The sequence below is a fragment of the Mus musculus genome, chromosome 12, assembly GCF_000001635.26.
Source record: "Mus musculus strain C57BL/6J chromosome 12, GRCm38.p6 C57BL/6J".
NCBI lineage: Eukaryota > Metazoa > Chordata > Mammalia > Rodentia > Muridae > Mus > Mus musculus.
Window position 1 is genome coordinate 9414728 of NC_000078.6, and position 17420 is coordinate 9432147.

Below are 17420 nucleotides of genomic sequence, written 5' to 3' on the forward strand. Positions count from 1 at the left end.
GAAATGGAATTTGTGTGCATTTTAGATAAGCCTTTTGTTTTTTAAAAGCATTTTTAAAAACGATTTCACAAATACTAGATTCTATGGGGCAGTTAATTTGGCCTTCTGTTGGCGCTGTAGTTCACCCCTACACATGTGGACTCAGCATTGTATGTGCATTTCTAGGGTACAACTGTGTGGAGCTGGGATCATGCTCACTTTGAACCCACTCCTACCTTAATTCCCACAGAACGATGGATCCCTGCACTGAAGAGAATGGTTTTGTGCTCAATGATGACATCACGATGATCTGTGAAGACAGACAAACAGCACTCAAGTTACCTTGTTCTGCACTGTTCTTGCTTTGCATTTGTATTTACTAGAGTGATGCACAGAAAAAACCATGAACTCAGTGTCAAGTACAACTTTAAGTTAATCCTTGAGGTGTTATATTAAATGGTGATACTATTTTAAGTGGTATTCCATTCTTCTGTTTCTTGATTAAGTCTCTATTTCAAAGTATGGAACAAAGGAAGGAATGTTTTTGAAAGTTAAGTTTTGAAAGATAAAGGAAATATTAAAAGATGATCTGCTGGGTGGCAAACATGTTACATATCACTGCTTTCTGTATTTTGGTGAATTGGCTGAAGGATGCAAGTCTTCACATGTAAGGACACAGACTGGCCATTTGAGCCAGAATCAAAGGTAAGATGAGGCTATAGGATTAAAGTGGTTAAATGGTTTGTTTAACGCAGTATATGGATAAATCAGAACTACCATCGTTTGAACCAACAGCTCCTGGTCCTTTGTATGAACAGCTGCACTGTGAATGGTGTCCTTACACTTCCAGCTTTGCCAACACTTTCAAGATGAGCACAAATCCCTCTGACTCTATTGTTGCTTCTCAGGCTGCTTTAGCTCAGACTTGGCCTTATAAATCTTGTTCCTTATCTAACAGTTGTTGTGTCAGTTTCCATTCATATAGTGATGTCTTTAAGGCTAGAGCCCACACCTTAAGGAGTCACTATATCATTCACAACATAAAGCCTGTGTTTAGTCCCCAGGAATGGTTCTGGTGGGGTTGGTCGTGTAGAATAGACTAAAAAGAACTTACCTTCAATAGTAACTTACTTGAAGGTAGACTTTTACAAAACAGCTAATTTATTTGGAAACCACACTGAAATATTTTTTATTATTTTTATTTTTTTACAGTCCAGCTGTTGCTCCTGGTCCCCTTCCCACAGTTCCTCGTCCCATTTCTCCTTCTCTCTTGTTTCCAAGAGGATGCCCCTACCCACCAAGCCTCCTCACTCCCTGGGGCCTCAAGTATCTCAAGAGTTAGTCATGTCTTCTTCCAATGAGACCAAACCTGGCAGTCCTATGCTATATGTGTGTTGGAGGCCTCAGACTAGCTCATGCATGCTGCCTGGTTGGTGGCTCAGTGTCTGAGAGATCTCAGGGGTCCATGCTGGTTGAGTCTGCTGGTCTTCCTATGGGGTTGCCTTCCTCCTCAGCTTCTTCCAGCCTTTCCCTAATTCAACCATGGGCCCCCAACTTCAGTCCAATGGTTGGGTGTATCTGCATCATTCTCAGTCAGCTGCTTGTTGATTCTCTCAGAGGACTGCCATGCTAGGCTCCTGTCTGTAAGCATACCATAGCATCAATAATAGTGTCAGGCCTTGGAGGCTACCCCTGAGATGGATCCCAAGTCAAGCTGGTCACTGGCCCTCAGTCTCTTCTCCATTTTTGACCCTGCAGGTGTTTTAGACAGGAAAAATTCTGGGTCAGAATTTTTTACTGTGGGATGGCAACCCTATCCCTTCACTTGATACCCTGTCTTTCCCTCTCCTCACTGCTGGGCATTTCATGTAAGGTCCCTAACATTGAGTACTGAAAGTCTCTCACATTTCAGGTCTCCGGTACTTTCTAGAGGGTCCCTGACCTCTCACCCCCTGAGGTTGTATATTTCCATCCATTCTGCTGGCCCTTAGGGCTGCGTCCCCCCATACCTGATCATGTTCCCCCTTTTCTACCCCCTTCCCCTCTTCCACCTAAGTCTCTCTCTCTCTCCTTCTGCCTCCTGTGATAATATTCTTCTCACCCCCAAGTGGGATTGAAGCATAATATAATAAAAACATAGCTATCCTAACAAAAGTGTTCTACAGATTCAACACCATCCCTATCAAAATTCCAACACAGCTCTTCACAGACATGCAAAGAACAATTCTCAATTTCACATGGAAAAACAAAAACCCTAGGATGGTGAAAGCAATTCTTAACAATAAAAGAACTTCTGGGAGAATCACCATCCCTGACCTCAAGCTGTACTACAGAGCAATAGTGATTAAAAACTGTATGGTATTGGTACAGAGACAGACAGGTCGATCAATGGAACAGAACTGAAGACCCAGAAATAAACTCACACACTTATGGTCACTTGATCTTTCACAAAGAAGCCAAAACTATACAATGGAAAAAAGAAAACATCTTCAATAAATGATGCTATCTGCCAGTCTGTATGTGGAAAAATGAAAATGGATCCATATTTGTCACCTTGCACAAAGTTCAAGCCCAAGAAGATCAAGATCAAGAACCTCAGCATAAAACCAGATACACTGAGTCTAAAGAAGAGAAAATGGAAAAGAGCCTCAAACTCATTGGCACCCAGGACAGGAGGAGATTTCCTAAACAGAATGCCAATGGCTCAGGCTCTAAGATCAAGAATTGATAAATGGGACCTCATGAAACTGAAAAGCTTCTGTAAGGCAAAGGACATAGTCAATAGGACAAATTAGCAACCTACAGATTGGGGAAAACAATCTTCACTAACTCCACATCTGATAGAGGGCTAATATCCAAAATATATAAAGATCTCAAGAAGCTAACCTCCAAAAAAACAAACAACCCAGTCAAAAATGAGATATAGAGCTAAACTGAGAATTCACAACAGAGGAATCTCGAATGGCTAAGAAGCACTTAAAGAAATGTTCAAAGTCCTTAGTCATCAGGGAAATGCTAATCAAGATTACTCTGAGATATCACCTTACATCAGTCAGAATGGCTAAGATCAAACACACATGTTGGTGAGGATGTAGAGAAAAGAGGAACACTCCTCCATTGCTGGTGGGATTGCAAACTGGTACAACCACTCTGGAAATCAATCTGAAGGTTCCTCAGGAAAATTGGAAATAGATTTACCTGAAGACCCAGTTCTACCACTCTTGGGCATATACCCAAAAGATGTTCCACTGTACCACAAGGACACATGCTCGGCTATGTTCATAGTAGCCCTATTTGTAATAGCCAGAAGTTGGAAACAACCCAGATGTTCCACAATCAAAGAATGGGTACAGAAAGTGTGGTTCATTTATACAATGGAATGCTATTCAGCTATTATGAACGAAGACATCATGATTTTTGCAGGCAAATGGATGGAACTAGAAAATACCATCCTGAGTGAGGCAACTCAGACTCAAAAGGACATGCATGGTATATACTCATTAATGAGTGGATATTTGCCAAAAAGTACAGAACCTAGGATACACTCCACAGAACTCAAGAAGGTTAACAAGCACACTAAAATACTAACTTATAATTTGTGTTTATTTTATAAAATTTATTTGGTGTGTGTGTGGTGGGGGGGACAACTAGTGCATCATGATTATGTAGTAGTAGTGTTTTTTCCCAGCTGCACCTAAACAATGATTCCAAAAGACTTTGCAAAAGTATAATTGCAGATATGTTCTGGTCTGTGACATGACCGTTGGCAAAAGATTGTCACCTGATTCAGAAGGGGTTAAATTAAAAGATAACATTCTTGGATTTGCTGTTTTTGTTACTTGAGTATCCCCCACTGATACCATTTTTAACAGCATTTTTAAAGCAATCAATCATTTACACAGAAGGAAAGGTTAAATGTGAAATTTTATCACAGGTTAAAGACAAAGTTCTGAGTTCAGGAGGAAATTCTGATTTGTGCTTCTCATAGTCCACACATAGTTGTCATCAGACACATTCTGTGAATGTAGCCCAATCTCTGCAGAGGAATAAGAAAGAGTGTGCTAGTTGTGGCTAAGAAGAGCCTATCAGCTTCTGTCATTAAGATTTGCTTTGGGTTTTTACCCACAAAGACAATGAATAGACTGGGGAGGTGGTGAGAGATGAGTCTCAAACAAAAGACCCTTCATTTGGAGAGCCCAGGCTGTGTTTGGACAGAACCAAGTTTTATCAGGTCATGATGGAAGAGAAAGGGATAAGATGAGGATTGTTTAACAAACACAAATACTAGATATTCAGGGATGCTCCATCTAGAATAAATAAAAGGTAGATAAAAATTCAACAGTGTGAAATACACTTCTGGAATTCATTAGCCCAAGAAATGGTCCTGACCAAAGCTTAAGTATATTGCAAAGAGCTTTTAATCTATTTATGGATGACAGGGATAATAGGGCTTGCTAAGGGAGGCCAGGATGATGAGACACTTCCCTGACCCCTGATGATAATGTTGAATGTTACATCCTGGCCCTCCATGACTTACATCCTTGCCCTCCAGGACTCATTCTTTGAATCATCCTTAGAGACAGTCTTGTGGATTGAAGGACCAGGGGACTGGCCCTGGGGCACAATTCCTATGTTCTCCTGTTTCATCTGACTGGGCTAAATATTAACTTTCAGCCAGGAGTGTCTGTCACCAAGTCATCTGTCTTGGTAAATACGGATGGAGTCTCAGCATTACAAGGGGGCAATGAATTTTCCCTGCTGACAGTGAGAATATCCACACCAAGCTGCCATAGAGAGTTCTGCTTCCCACAATGTTTATGACAGTAAATTAGGCCACAGAGCACACTAAAGATTGTTTACATAACCCCTGATACCTAGTGTATTTATCAGTCCCACCCTGTAGATGGGGACTTCAGTAGAGCCAGAAAGCGTATGAAATATAAGGCTGTAGATAACATATGAAAGCTGCAGAATATTTCACTAGAACCGCACTTGTTTTCTTGGATCCTACCCTAGACCTTATTCATCCTTTCTCCTCTTTTCTCTTGGGTCCTCTCAGTATCTTTCTTCATTTTTCCTAACTTCTTTTGTTTCAATTCCATATCTAAGTAAAGTAGCTTAGGGTTTCATTTTAGACTTAGATTTGGTTCCTCTGCTTCCACCCTCCACAGCCATTTTACCTTTGAGGAAAGTCAGTTGTACAAATTGAGTGTAAACTATTTTAAATTTAACTTAAGCTATTCCCAAATCCACAGGCCTGGTGGGAACTGTGTCTTTGTTCTGAGTCAGGGTGTCACCATGCAGATCTGGCTGCCTGGAACATGCCATCTAGACCAGGTTAGGCTCAAACTCACAGAGCTTTATTTTGTTCCCTGAAAGCTGGAACTAAAGGCATGAGCCATAACATCCAGCAATAATTTGTGTCTTAATTCTTTGTATTGTATCCAATCACCTTCACCTTAGTTTTATGCTAATACTTATGAGTTTACTGTTTAATATAAAACCTTGTTTGTTTTATAAGGAGGGGGAGGGGGGAAGGAGGGAGGGAGAGAAGAGAGAGAGAGAGAGAGAGGGAGAGAGAGAGAGAGATTCCTAAAAACTATGTCTGTTGATAGTCATTTTAATAGAAACAGAATTTGAGGAAACATGACATACATTTTGCAAAACATTTTTGAAATTCATATGTCAGATTTTGACTGGTGGTAAATTTTGTCATTTGGCAGTAGAATATGGCTTTCTTTTAGAGACAAAGTAATTTATTTTAGGAATTTAATGTACTTAGGAAAGCTCATATTAACAGTAAGATTTTAAAATATATGAAAAAATGGACTGAACAGAGAAACAAACTTACAATTCCATCTCTCATCACTTCTCACTCAGTAACCAAAAGAACATAGACAGAAATTTAGCAAGGCCAGAGTCACCTAGAACGGCATGGCAAACAGCATGGCATCTAAGCAACCAACATCAGTGACTTGACTCTATAGAGCCTTTACCTACCATCATAGAGCACAGGACTTCTCAAACCTGAGCAGAGACTTCACTGACATGAACTTGCTTTGGGACCATTGAACAAAGCTCAACGGATTGCAAAGAACTGAATTCACATACCATATGCTGCTTTGGTGTAGAAAGAATTTAAACTAGAATTATTAACAGAATGCTATTAGCGAGTAGTATAGAATTCTCAAATGATTCCAAATTAAGCAATGTCCTTATAAATAAGTAACCAAAGAATTCTCACCTGAGGAATACCGAATGGCAGAGAAACACCTGAAAAAATGTTCAACATCCTTAATCATCAGGGAAATGCAAATCAAAACAACACTGAGATTCCACTTCACTCCAGTCAGAATGGCTAAGATCAAAAACTCAGGTGACAGCAGATGTTGGCGAGGATGTGGAGAAAGGGGAACACTTCTCCATTGTTGGTGGGATTGCAAACTTGTACAACCACTCTGGAAATCAGTCTGGCGGTTCCTCAGAAAATTGGACATAGTACTACCAGAGGATCCCGCAATACCTCTCCTGGGCATATATCCAGAAGATGTCCCAACCGGTAAGAAGAACACATGCTCCACTATGTTCATAGCAGCCTTGTTTATAATAGCCAGAAGCTGGAAAGAACCCAGATGCCCCTCAACAGAGGAATGGATACAGAAAATGTGGTACATTTACACAATGGAATACTACTCAGCTATTAAAAAAATGAATTTATGAAATTCAAATGGATGGACCTGGAGGGTATCATCCTGAGTGAAGTAACCCAATCACAAAGGAACTTGCACAATATGTACTCACTGATAAGTGGATAATAGCCCAGAAACTTAGGATACCCAAGATATAAGATACAACTTGCCAAACGCATGAAATTCAAGAAGAATGAAGACCAAAGTGTGGACACTTTACCCTTTCTTAGAAATGGGAACAAAACACCCATAGAAGGAGTTACAGAGACAAAATTTGGAGCTGTGACGAAAGGATGGACCATCTAGTGACTGCCATATGCAGGGATCCATCCCATAATCAGCTTCCAAATGCTGACACCATTGCATACACTAGCAAGATTTCACTGAAAGAACCCAGTTATAGCTCTCTCTTGTGAGACTATGCCGGGGCCTAGCAAACACATAAGTGGATGATCACAGTCAGCTATTGGATGGGTCACACGGCCCCTAATGGAGGAGCTAGAGAAATTACCCAAGGAGCTATATGAACTAACCAGTACCTGGGAGCTCTTGTCTTTAGCTGCATATGTATCAAAAGATGGCCTAGTCGGCCATCACTGCAAAGAGAGGCCCATTGGACTTGCAAACTTTATATGCCCCAGTACAGGGGAACGCCAGGGCCAAAAAGGGGGAGTTGGTGGGTAGGGGATTGGGGGGTGGGTGGGTATGGGGGACCTTTGGGATAGCATTGAAAATGTAAATGAGGAAAATACCTAAAAAAAAAAATAGTTACAGATCATAGTGTAAATGTTCAGAGTGCATAGGACCAACTAAAATTATCAATAATACTATTTCAAAATGTTAAACATAATTTTAAAATGATATTGTCAAAATTCTGCTGGTTATCATGAGCATATTTTTAATATGTTCAATAACTTTAACCCATTAAAAGAATGCAATTAGATAACTTTACTTGTGAAGTATTTTGATCAGAAAGTTTAGCTATCCATTTGTGTTTAAGGAATCATTCTAGAATCCCTAGGTTTTTTTGTTTTTAGGTTTTTTTTTTTTTGGAAAAGGGAGTAATGAGAAAGTCATAGAAAGCAATTTGACTTGGAAATATATTTCTGGATGTGGTGTATGGGTAATAACAACTGGATATGTGACATATGTGACTGATGTGTTCAGCATTCTTAGCAACTATAATAAAAAACTACAGGCAAGACTAATGCTATAGTTCAATAAATTAAGTGCTTCCACAAGGTTTCAGAAGGTGTTTTTATAGCAGTAAGATTCAAAAATAGCTACTACCACGTCTGTGTTTTCCAAACATGGCTGTTTTATTTTGAAAAGAATACTACCAATGAAGCCAGTTTGAGTAAAATAAATTTAGAGATATTTTTACATATCATTTCAATGTCTCAAATTTCTCATAATTACTTTCAAGAAGAGAAATTGAAGCATTAAATGAGAAAGTTTTCTAAGTAAACCCTAATAATTGTTTGAAATGTAACCTACTAAAATAATAAATCACTCTGTTTGAGCTTGTCACATATACCAAATATAGTTTTTATGATGGTGTTTATCATCATATTGGATTAGGAGAACAAAAGAAGTTCTGTTGCTAGATATAAAAGGTATATTCATGATGAAAACTCACAATGACATTTTTATGTATAAACTACAAATTTCAATAGTGAATTGTCCAAAACAATGAAAAGACATAGATTCAGATGTCTAACAGGGTTGGGTAGATAGCTCAATAGTTAAGAATGCTTGATTTACAAGCATGAAGATCTGACTTTAGACCTCAAAACCCAGAAAAAGAATCTTTTCTTAGCAGTGTACCCCCATAACTCCAGCGATGTAGGTGTCAAATATGAAGGGATTTCTAGGTCTTGCTAAACAAATTTCTAGATCCTAGTTGAGTGGAAGACCCTATCTCAAGGGGACAAGGCAGGGTATGATAGAGCAGGACACCCAGTGTTCTTCTTTAGGATGTGTAAAGACATGTAACCCTACACATGTGTATAAAACACAGACACACAGACACACACACGCACAGACACACACACACATACATACACACACACATAAACACACAGACCAGGCTGGCCTCGAACACAGAGATCCTCCTGCCTCTCCCAAGGCGTGCGCTAGTACTGCCTGGTTCTAGCAAGCTTTTTACATGAGTGTTGGTGATCAGAATTCAGGTTCTTATATTTATATAGTAGGCATTTTATCAATTGAACCATTTCCTCCTCCCTCAAATAGTATTTCTTATGCTCAAAAATCTAGACTTAGCTAACTAAAGCTAAGTCAAACATGTTGACCAGTTAGAGGTTAAATGATAGAGTCTATGATAGAAGATAGATTGTATTGAATGAATATAAGATTGAATGTTACAGAAGAATAAATTACATGAGATTGAAACAGAAGTGATTGAAACTGAATCAAACAGATATTTTAAAAGACTATGAAAAAAGTGTGGAGCATCAGTATGACATCATACAAGTCAATAAATATGCAATTATAGCTCCAAAGTAAAACGAAAGTGCAAACACAGTTGAAGAAGTGATGAGCAAGTATTTCCCAAGCTTGATCGAAACACTGAAACAGATCTAAGAAGTTTAATAAACCCTACACATATAAAATATTGGGGGGGGGGCTAACTCTGCAAAAGACCTATCATTGTGCTATTAGTCAGAAGCAATGCTAAAACTTTTCAAAACACTGAGAGGGGCTAGAGGTGTGGCTCAGGCGTTGAGTGTCCACTGTTCTTGCAGAGGACCCGAGTTTGGCTTTCAGCACCATATCAGATAACTCACAAAGGCTTATACCTCTAGCTCTAGGGGATTTAACACCCTCTTCTGTTCTCTACAAGCACTTACATTATTAATTTTTTTGTAAGTTTAAAATAATGGAGTGTGAAGAAGACACACAGAAACTGGTGTTAAGAGATAGCTGATTTTGTCTCAGAAATATCCAAATGGGTAAACAGTGGTACCATGGTATTGTAAGCACCAGAGGACAGGGAGTGCCTGCTAACCAATAAGTCCAGAATTAGGAAAGACATCTTTAAACAATAAAACTAAGCATGTAGTCACTAGAAGACCTGAAATATGAAGTTCTTGGTACAGTCCCTCAGACCTAAGGAAAATGGTAGTGAGTGGAAATGAGAAACTGCTCAGAATGTATGCATACTTTCTCGTAGTGCTTAACTCTCCTGAGATGGCACTTTACCTCTACAATAACAATATGGTGTAGTGTTTATAGCAAGCGTGAATCTATGATGTGTGGCAACCATACAAAGGTCAGGAAGGAGAAGACAGACATGAAAATGCACTATTACAAATCTCTAATGCTGGGCATGATGTGTTGTGATCTCCCTGATGAGTTAATAAGTATGCTTTAAACATAAACAAAGCAATCACTATAATGAAAATTTATAGCTAATAGATTAACAATGAAAATAGAGTTGAATACTTACAAATATTCAAACTAGAAACAAAGCAAGTCAACAGATAACTTGGATACACAGCTGATTTATATATATATATATGTATATATATATAATTGATATGTTATTAATATATATTCTATTAATAAGAAGAAATAATCCACTGATACATACAAGGGCAGAGATGAATCAAAAGGCGATTATGCTAATTAGAATAGGGATATTTTAATACACATGTAGAATCTTTTACAGATCCTCAAGATCCTTGAACAAACTAGGAGAGTGCTGAACTGAGCTAGCAGAGTGCTGAACTGAGCCAGCAGAGTGCTGAACTAAGCTAGCAGAGTGCTGAACTGAGCTAGCAGAGTGCTGAACAGACTAGGAGAGTGCTGAACAGACTAGGAGAGTGCTGAACACACTAGGAGAGTGCTGAACAGACTAGGAGAGTGCTGAACAGACTAGGAGAGTGCTGAACAGACTAGCAGAGTGCTGAACAGACTAGCAGAGTGCTGAACTGAGCTAGCAGAGTGCTGAACAGACTAGCAGAGTGCTGAACAGACTAGCAGAGTGCTGAACACACTAGGAGAGTGCTGAACAGACTAGGAGAGTGCTGAACACACTAGGAGAGTGCTGAACAGACTAGGAGAGTGCTGAACACACTAGGAGAGTGCTGAACAGACTAGGAGAGTGCTGAACACACTAGGAGAGTGCTGAACAGACTAGGAGAGTGCTGAACAGACTAGGAGAGTGCTGAACAGACTAGGAGAGTGCTGAACACACTAGGAGAGTGCTGAACAGACTAGGAGAGTGCTGAACAGACTAGGAGAGTGCTGAACACACTAGGAGAGTGCTGAACAGACTAGCAGAGTGCTGAACTGAGCTAGCAGAGTGCTGAACACACTAGGAGAGTGCTGAACAGACTAGGAGAGTGCTGAACAGACTAGGAGAGTGCTGAACAGACTAGGAGAGTGCTGAACACACTAGGAGAGTGCTGAACAGACTAGCAGAGCGCTGAACTGAGCTAGCAGAGTGCTGAACACACTAGCAGAGTGCTGAACAGACTAGCAGAGTGCTGAACAGACTAGGAGAGTGCTGAACAGACTAGGAGAGTGCTGAACACACTAGGAGAGTGCTGAACACACTAGGAGAGTGCTGAACAGACTAGGAGAGTGCTGAACAGACTAGGCGAGTGCTGAACACACTAGGAGAGTGCTGAACACACTAGGAGAGTGCTGAACACACTAGGAGAGTGCTGAACAGACTAGCAGAGTGCTGAACAGACTAGGAGAGTGCTGAACAGACTAGCAGAGTGCTGAACACACTAGGAGAGTGCTGAACACACTAGGAGAGTGCTGAACACACTAGGAGAGTGCTGAACACACTAGGAGAGTGCTGAACAGACTAGGAGAGTGCTGAACTGAGCTAGCAGAGTGCTGAACAGACTAGGAGAGTGCTGAACAGACTAGCAGAGTGCTGAACTGAGCTAGCAGAGTGCTGAACAGACTAGGAGAGTGCTGAACAGACTAGGAGAGTGCTGATCAGACTAGCAGAGTGCTGAACACACTAGGAGAGTGCTGAACACACTAGGAGAGTGCTGAACACACTAGGAGAGTGCTGAACAGACTAGGAGAGTGCTGAACAGACTAGCAGAGTGCTGAACAGACTAGCAGAGTGCTGAACACACTAGGAGAGTGCTGAACAGACTAGGAGAGTGCTGAACAGACTAGGAGAGTGCTGAACAGACTAGGAGAGTGCTGAACAGACTAGGAGAGTGCTGAACACACTAGGAGAGTGCTGAACACACTAGGAGAGTGCTGAACACACTAGGAGAGTGCTGAACAGACTAGGAGAGTGCTGAACAGACTAGCAGAGTGCTGAACTGAGCTAGCAGAGTGCTGAACTGAGCTAGCAGAGTGCTGAACAGACTAGGAGAGTGCTGAACTGAGCTAGCAGAGTGCTGAACAGACTAGGAGAGTGCTGAACAGACTAGGAGAGTGCTGAACAGACTAGGAGAGTGCTGAACACACTAGCAGAGTGCTGAACAGACTAGCAGAGTGCTGAACAGACTAGCAGAGTGCTGAACAGACTAGCAGAGTGCTGAACAGACTAGCAGAGTGCTGAACAGACTAGCAGAGTGCTGAACAGACTAGCAGAGTGCTGAACTGAGCTAACAGAGTGCTGAACAGACTAGGAGAGTGCTGAACAGACTAGGAGAGTGCTGAACAGACTAGGAGAGTGCTGAACAGACTAGGAGAGTGCTGAACACACTAGGAGAGTGCTGAACACACTAGGAGAGTGCTGAACAGACTAGGAGAGTGCTGAACAGACTAGGAGAGTGCTGAACAGACTAGGAGAGTGCTGAACACACTAGCAGAGTGCTGAACAGACTAGCAGAGTGCTGAACAGACTAGCAGAGTGCTGAACAGACTAGGAGAGTGCTGAACTGAGCTAGCAGAGTGCTGAACTGAGCTAGCAGAGTGCTGAACTGAGCTAGCAGAGTGCTGAACTGAGTTACATTCCTAGCCTTCCATAGTACTCTTATTTTTAATTTAATTTTAAATCAGGATAAAAAACAATTGGCTTAACTAAGGAATTTTCACATATATTTAGCTTAAGTTGACAAAGCTCTATCTATGCCTGCTCCAGCTCCTTCACCTCCATACCCACTTGTACCCCTCCACCCTCAGTATTCTGCATTCTGGGTTCATATCACATGTATCCCATTACCTTTTCACACCCCTCTACTAAACCTCTGTTCATGTTTCATGGGCCACTTTCTACTTTCCTGGCTTCTACCCACACACACACACATAAAGATAGATATATAAAATTTAGAGGCTAGGAGCTGGAAATAAGAGAGAACAGGCATTCCTTACCTTGCTGAGCCTGGGTTATCTCACTTAGTGTTTTCCAGTTCTATCTCTTTTCTGGAAAAAAAATTTATAATTTCACTTTTTTAAAGAGCTGAATAAAATGTATACATATGTTATTTATATATACACACATATATGTATATATGTATATACATACATACATATCTATGTATGTGTATACATATGTATATATGTATGTATATATATAAAAATGTTTTTATTATTCATCATTCATCTGTTGGTACATACCCAGGTTGATTTTATTTCCCAGCTCTTGCAAGTAGAGTAAGAAACAAAATGAAACCAACAAATCAAAAAAAAAAAAAAAAAAAAAAAAGAGCACTCTAGAAATAGAACTGTCATATGGTCCAGCAGTACCTTCCCTGGGTGTATACATAAAAGACTCTATACCATAGTGTTTGAGACGTTTTATTAGGTTGATTTATGTGTTTGAATATCTTTCCCTGCATGTTTGTGTGTGTACCATGTGCTTGCCTGGGGCCTGTGGAGGTCAGAAGAGGGCATCAGGTTCTGTGCAATTAGGATTACAGATAGTTGTGAGCTGTCATGTGGGTGCTGGGAACCAAATCTGGGTCCTCTGTAAGAGCAACAAGTGCTCTTAGCCAATGAGACATAAAACCAGCCCCAAACAGAGCTCTTTTTCAAGAATACATTTATTTAATAAAAAGTTTTTGTTTTGATAGTTTTGTCCACTCTAGATGAGAAATTTGACCGGATACCTAGGCATGTATCTTTGGCAATGCTCTTTTGAACAGTGAATAGGTTAGCTCTCAATTTTGCCATTATCTAGTTGTGTGGCAACGGAGAAAGTACTTTTCCTTGTTGGCTTTGTTTATTCAGTATTTTTCAAGTAGAGGGTTGAAAGTCATTCATGTTGGGTCAGGTCTTAGACATTAGGCATAGCACCAAATCACAGGAGGGCTGGGCTCCTATATCAGTTATTTATTTTTTTTTTCCTGTTGTGATAAAACACCACGACAAACAGTTAACTTGAGGAAAAAGAGTTTATTCTGGCTTTAGTGTTCCATAATGATGCAGTCCACAATGGTGGGGAAAGCATGACGTGGCAGAAGGAACAGAAAGCTGAGAGAGTACATTTCATCCACACACAGAAAAAACAGAAAGAGAGAGAGAGAGAGAGAGAGAGAGAGAGAGAGACAGGCAGACAGAGACAGAGAGAGAGACAGAGACAGACAGACAGACAGAGAGACAGAGACAGAGACAGAGAGCAGTTATAAACTCTTAAAACCTCTCCCACTGAAATATTTCCTTCAGAAAGTTTCCATTTCTTAAAGGTTCCCTAACTCCCCCTAATAGCATCACCAACTGAAGATCAAGTGTTCAAAGGCACGAGCCTACAGGGAACACTTCTTATTCCAACTACCACAGCTCCCAAACCAGGTACTTGTGTGACATGTGTGTCATTTTGGCCTGTCATGCAGCCGATGGCTCCTTTGCTTCCCCTCTTACCCCAGCCAGGTGTTTTGGAAGCCTCCACTGCGTTGATTGCATGTTTTCCCTCTTCCAGCTCTCAGGTCTATGCTTGGATGGTAAGCCAGTTGAAGCTGACCCTGGCTGATATACACTGACTTAGGAAAGTATGAGGTCATGTGAGGGCTGTGTGCTGTCCCTTCTTTTGCACTTTGATTGACCTACTGTGTGGTGCCATTTCAGAGCACTAGAAATGTGGGGTTTAGTGTGAACTATCAAGTCTCAGATATTTTTTTACTTATAAAATACGGAAAATTGGCCGGGCATGGTTTTGGGTGCCGGCTCACCTCGCCTGATTCGCGGTGCTCAGAAGAAAGGTGGCAGGAATGCTAACGCTGGCAAGCAAGTTGAAGCAGGATGATGGTCTCAAAGGATCCCGGACATCAGCCTCCACATCTGACTCCTGAGGGTTTCTGTGAGAGACAAGTTGCTTGTTAAAGAGGTTGCAGAACTTGAAGCTAATTTACCTTGTACATGTAAAGTATATTTTCCTGATCCAAACAAGCTTCATTGCTTTCAGCTGACTGTAAGCCCAGATGAAGGTTACTACCAGGGTGGAAAATTTCAGTTTGAAACTGAAGTTCCCGATGCCTACAACATGGTGCCTCCCAAGGTGAAATGCTTGACTAAAATCTGGCACCCCAACATCACGGAAACGAGGGAAATATCTCTAAGTTTACTAAGAGAACATTCGATTGATGGCACTGGCTGGGCTCCCACTAGAACATTAAAGGATGTTGTTTGGGGATTAAACTCTTTATTTACCGATCTCTTGAATTTTGATGATCCACTGAATATTGAAACTGCAGAACATCATTTGCGGGACAAGGAGGATTTTCGGGACAAAGTGGATGAATACATCAAACGCTATGCCAGATGATAAGAGGAGAGATCACAGGTCTGAGGACTTTGTCACAGTTGTCTCTAATGTGAAACAGCTCGAGGTAGTCCTCCTCCCCATCCTCATACTCCCTGTCAGCCCCTTGGGATTGTCCCAGTTCTGCGACCATGCTGTCCTGAAGAAGACGCTCCTGACTGCCCACTATAGGTGGTGAAGAACATAATACAGCAAGAAAGTGTGTCTGGGCCTCGAGAGAGTTGTCTGCTTCCCTTAACATGTTTACTGAAACTACTGTCTAGGCTGTCTGGTGGAATCCCTCCGAAGTTGTAATGAACTCACCACTGAGGAGATAGCGCTTGCTTCCTTTCCCCCAACAATCGGTGTCCTGCACAAGTGGTGTAATGACATGTCCCATGTGACTGGCAGATTGGCAATAAGAAACCCGCTATAAACTGTGAAAAAAAATACAGAAAATTATCTGTATACTTCCCATTACAATGAATGGTTGCTTGAGTCAAATAGAAATGTTGATGGAGAGGTGCTTTGTATAAGTAAGGTGTCCTGTAGATGTAAGGGGTTATTGTTACTAATATACAAAGTAACCTGGGCTGAAGCAGCTAGAATTTTAACTTGTAGCTGCTGTAACTGAAGGTGGATGCCAGAGGCAACTTTGGCTTTGCTCTTTATGCAGCCAAAGGGAGTAATTCATTAGCTTCGATTACAAGGCATATATACATAGCACCTGGGTGTGTGGTCAAAGGTGCATAGTGATTTGGTCACCAGGATTTGTGGGAAATGCCTGGAGGACATGGCTGGTGCTCTGTGGGTGGTGATAATAAACTTCCTCTGGAAGCAAGAGGGGCGTAGGTCTAATGTTAATACATGTTAGAGACCCTGTTGAATGCAAAGGAAGAGAAGTTAGCTTAAGTTTTTCTTCCTAGGTCCTGGGATGAGACCAACCCATCCTTGTAAACCTGCTCGCATTCCTGATGGCATGCCTTATGCATCTGATGGCTATACCATGTCATGACAGTTTTTTTTTTCTTGCCTGCTATAATTGGCTGTGAATTCCTTCAGGGTAGAAGCTGAGTTTTTATTATCTCTTAATTTTGTAGTCCCTGAGGCCTGTGCATGAAAGAGTGTGTGTTCAAAAAGCCGTTGGTGAACTGGGACAAAGAAATAAAAGAAAAATATCTAACAAAGGCAATTCCTTAGACACAGGTCCAGATTCTGGAGCCTTGCATTTCTCGTGTCCAACTAGTAGATGGTGGCTATTGGCTAGCTATGTCTGAGCAACGTACTTCACAGGAGAATGCAAACCAGAGAGGACTTCTGACTGAAGGACAACAATATGTGCATTATAGTTCAGAAGATGGAGAGGGTGACACCAAGGGAATGGTAGAGGAAATGATAGAATAGAAATTTCCAGTAAGATCACAGTTTCTATAAGTTCCAATACTTCAAAATGCTTAATTTTGTGTTCTGGATTATTGGCATTGTTGAACATTGAATTTGAGGCTTTGTACACAGGAGTCAAGTGCTTTACCACTGGGCTCCATCCTCAGCCATGAGGGGGTGATCTTTACTGCCATAGTCAGAGTCATTATGCAAACCCATACCGGGTATAATGGATGTGACTGAAGCCATGCAGCAGGTGGAAAGGAGGGTAGACAGCCAATGCTTGCAACTCTACTTCTTTGTCCTTTATGACAGTAAGCACTCCTCACTTTTCTATCAGCACCTTCCACTGCCTCCAGTGCAGCCCCACTGGGTGAGCCTCAGACACAAGGAGTCCTTATACATTGGGTGTGTTTGAAGGAACTTGCAGTAATATAAAATGAAAGGAGAAAATGCACTCCTTATCAGAGTTTGAAATGGAGAGATTTATTCTGTAGCTGCTACTTCATTGACAAACAAATGGAATCCATTGCTTACAGTGCAGACCCCAAGAGTAGTAAAGATGAAAGATCCCCCTCCCCCATCTCTGTGACATGAACAAGCACAGTGGGGTCAGGGGAACAGAATTGATTCTGCCAATTGTTGCTAAATTTTTAAAGCTTTTGTGGAGAGATTTGGAAAAAGAAAAC

The 17420-nt window shown here is 41.1% G+C and overlaps 1 long non-coding RNA gene and 1 pseudogene across 2 annotated transcripts in view; both read left to right on the forward strand.

Annotated features, from left to right (window-relative positions):
* The window catches only part of Gm46323, a 43688-nt gene extending 43302 nt beyond the window's left edge, over nucleotides 1–386 (forward strand). The window contains exon 3 of the long non-coding RNA XR_001780521.1: nucleotides 230–386. This is a non-coding gene — a long non-coding RNA (predicted gene, 46323). The remainder of the gene's footprint in view (nucleotides 1–229) is intronic.
* Nucleotides 387–14792: 14406 nt separating this feature from the next.
* Nucleotides 14793–15544, forward strand: Gm7099 (annotated as a pseudogene). Its single transcript, XR_381242.3, has one exon. The product of XR_381242.3 is annotated as a predicted gene 7099 (transcript).
* Nucleotides 15545–17420: the final 1876 nt, after the last annotated feature.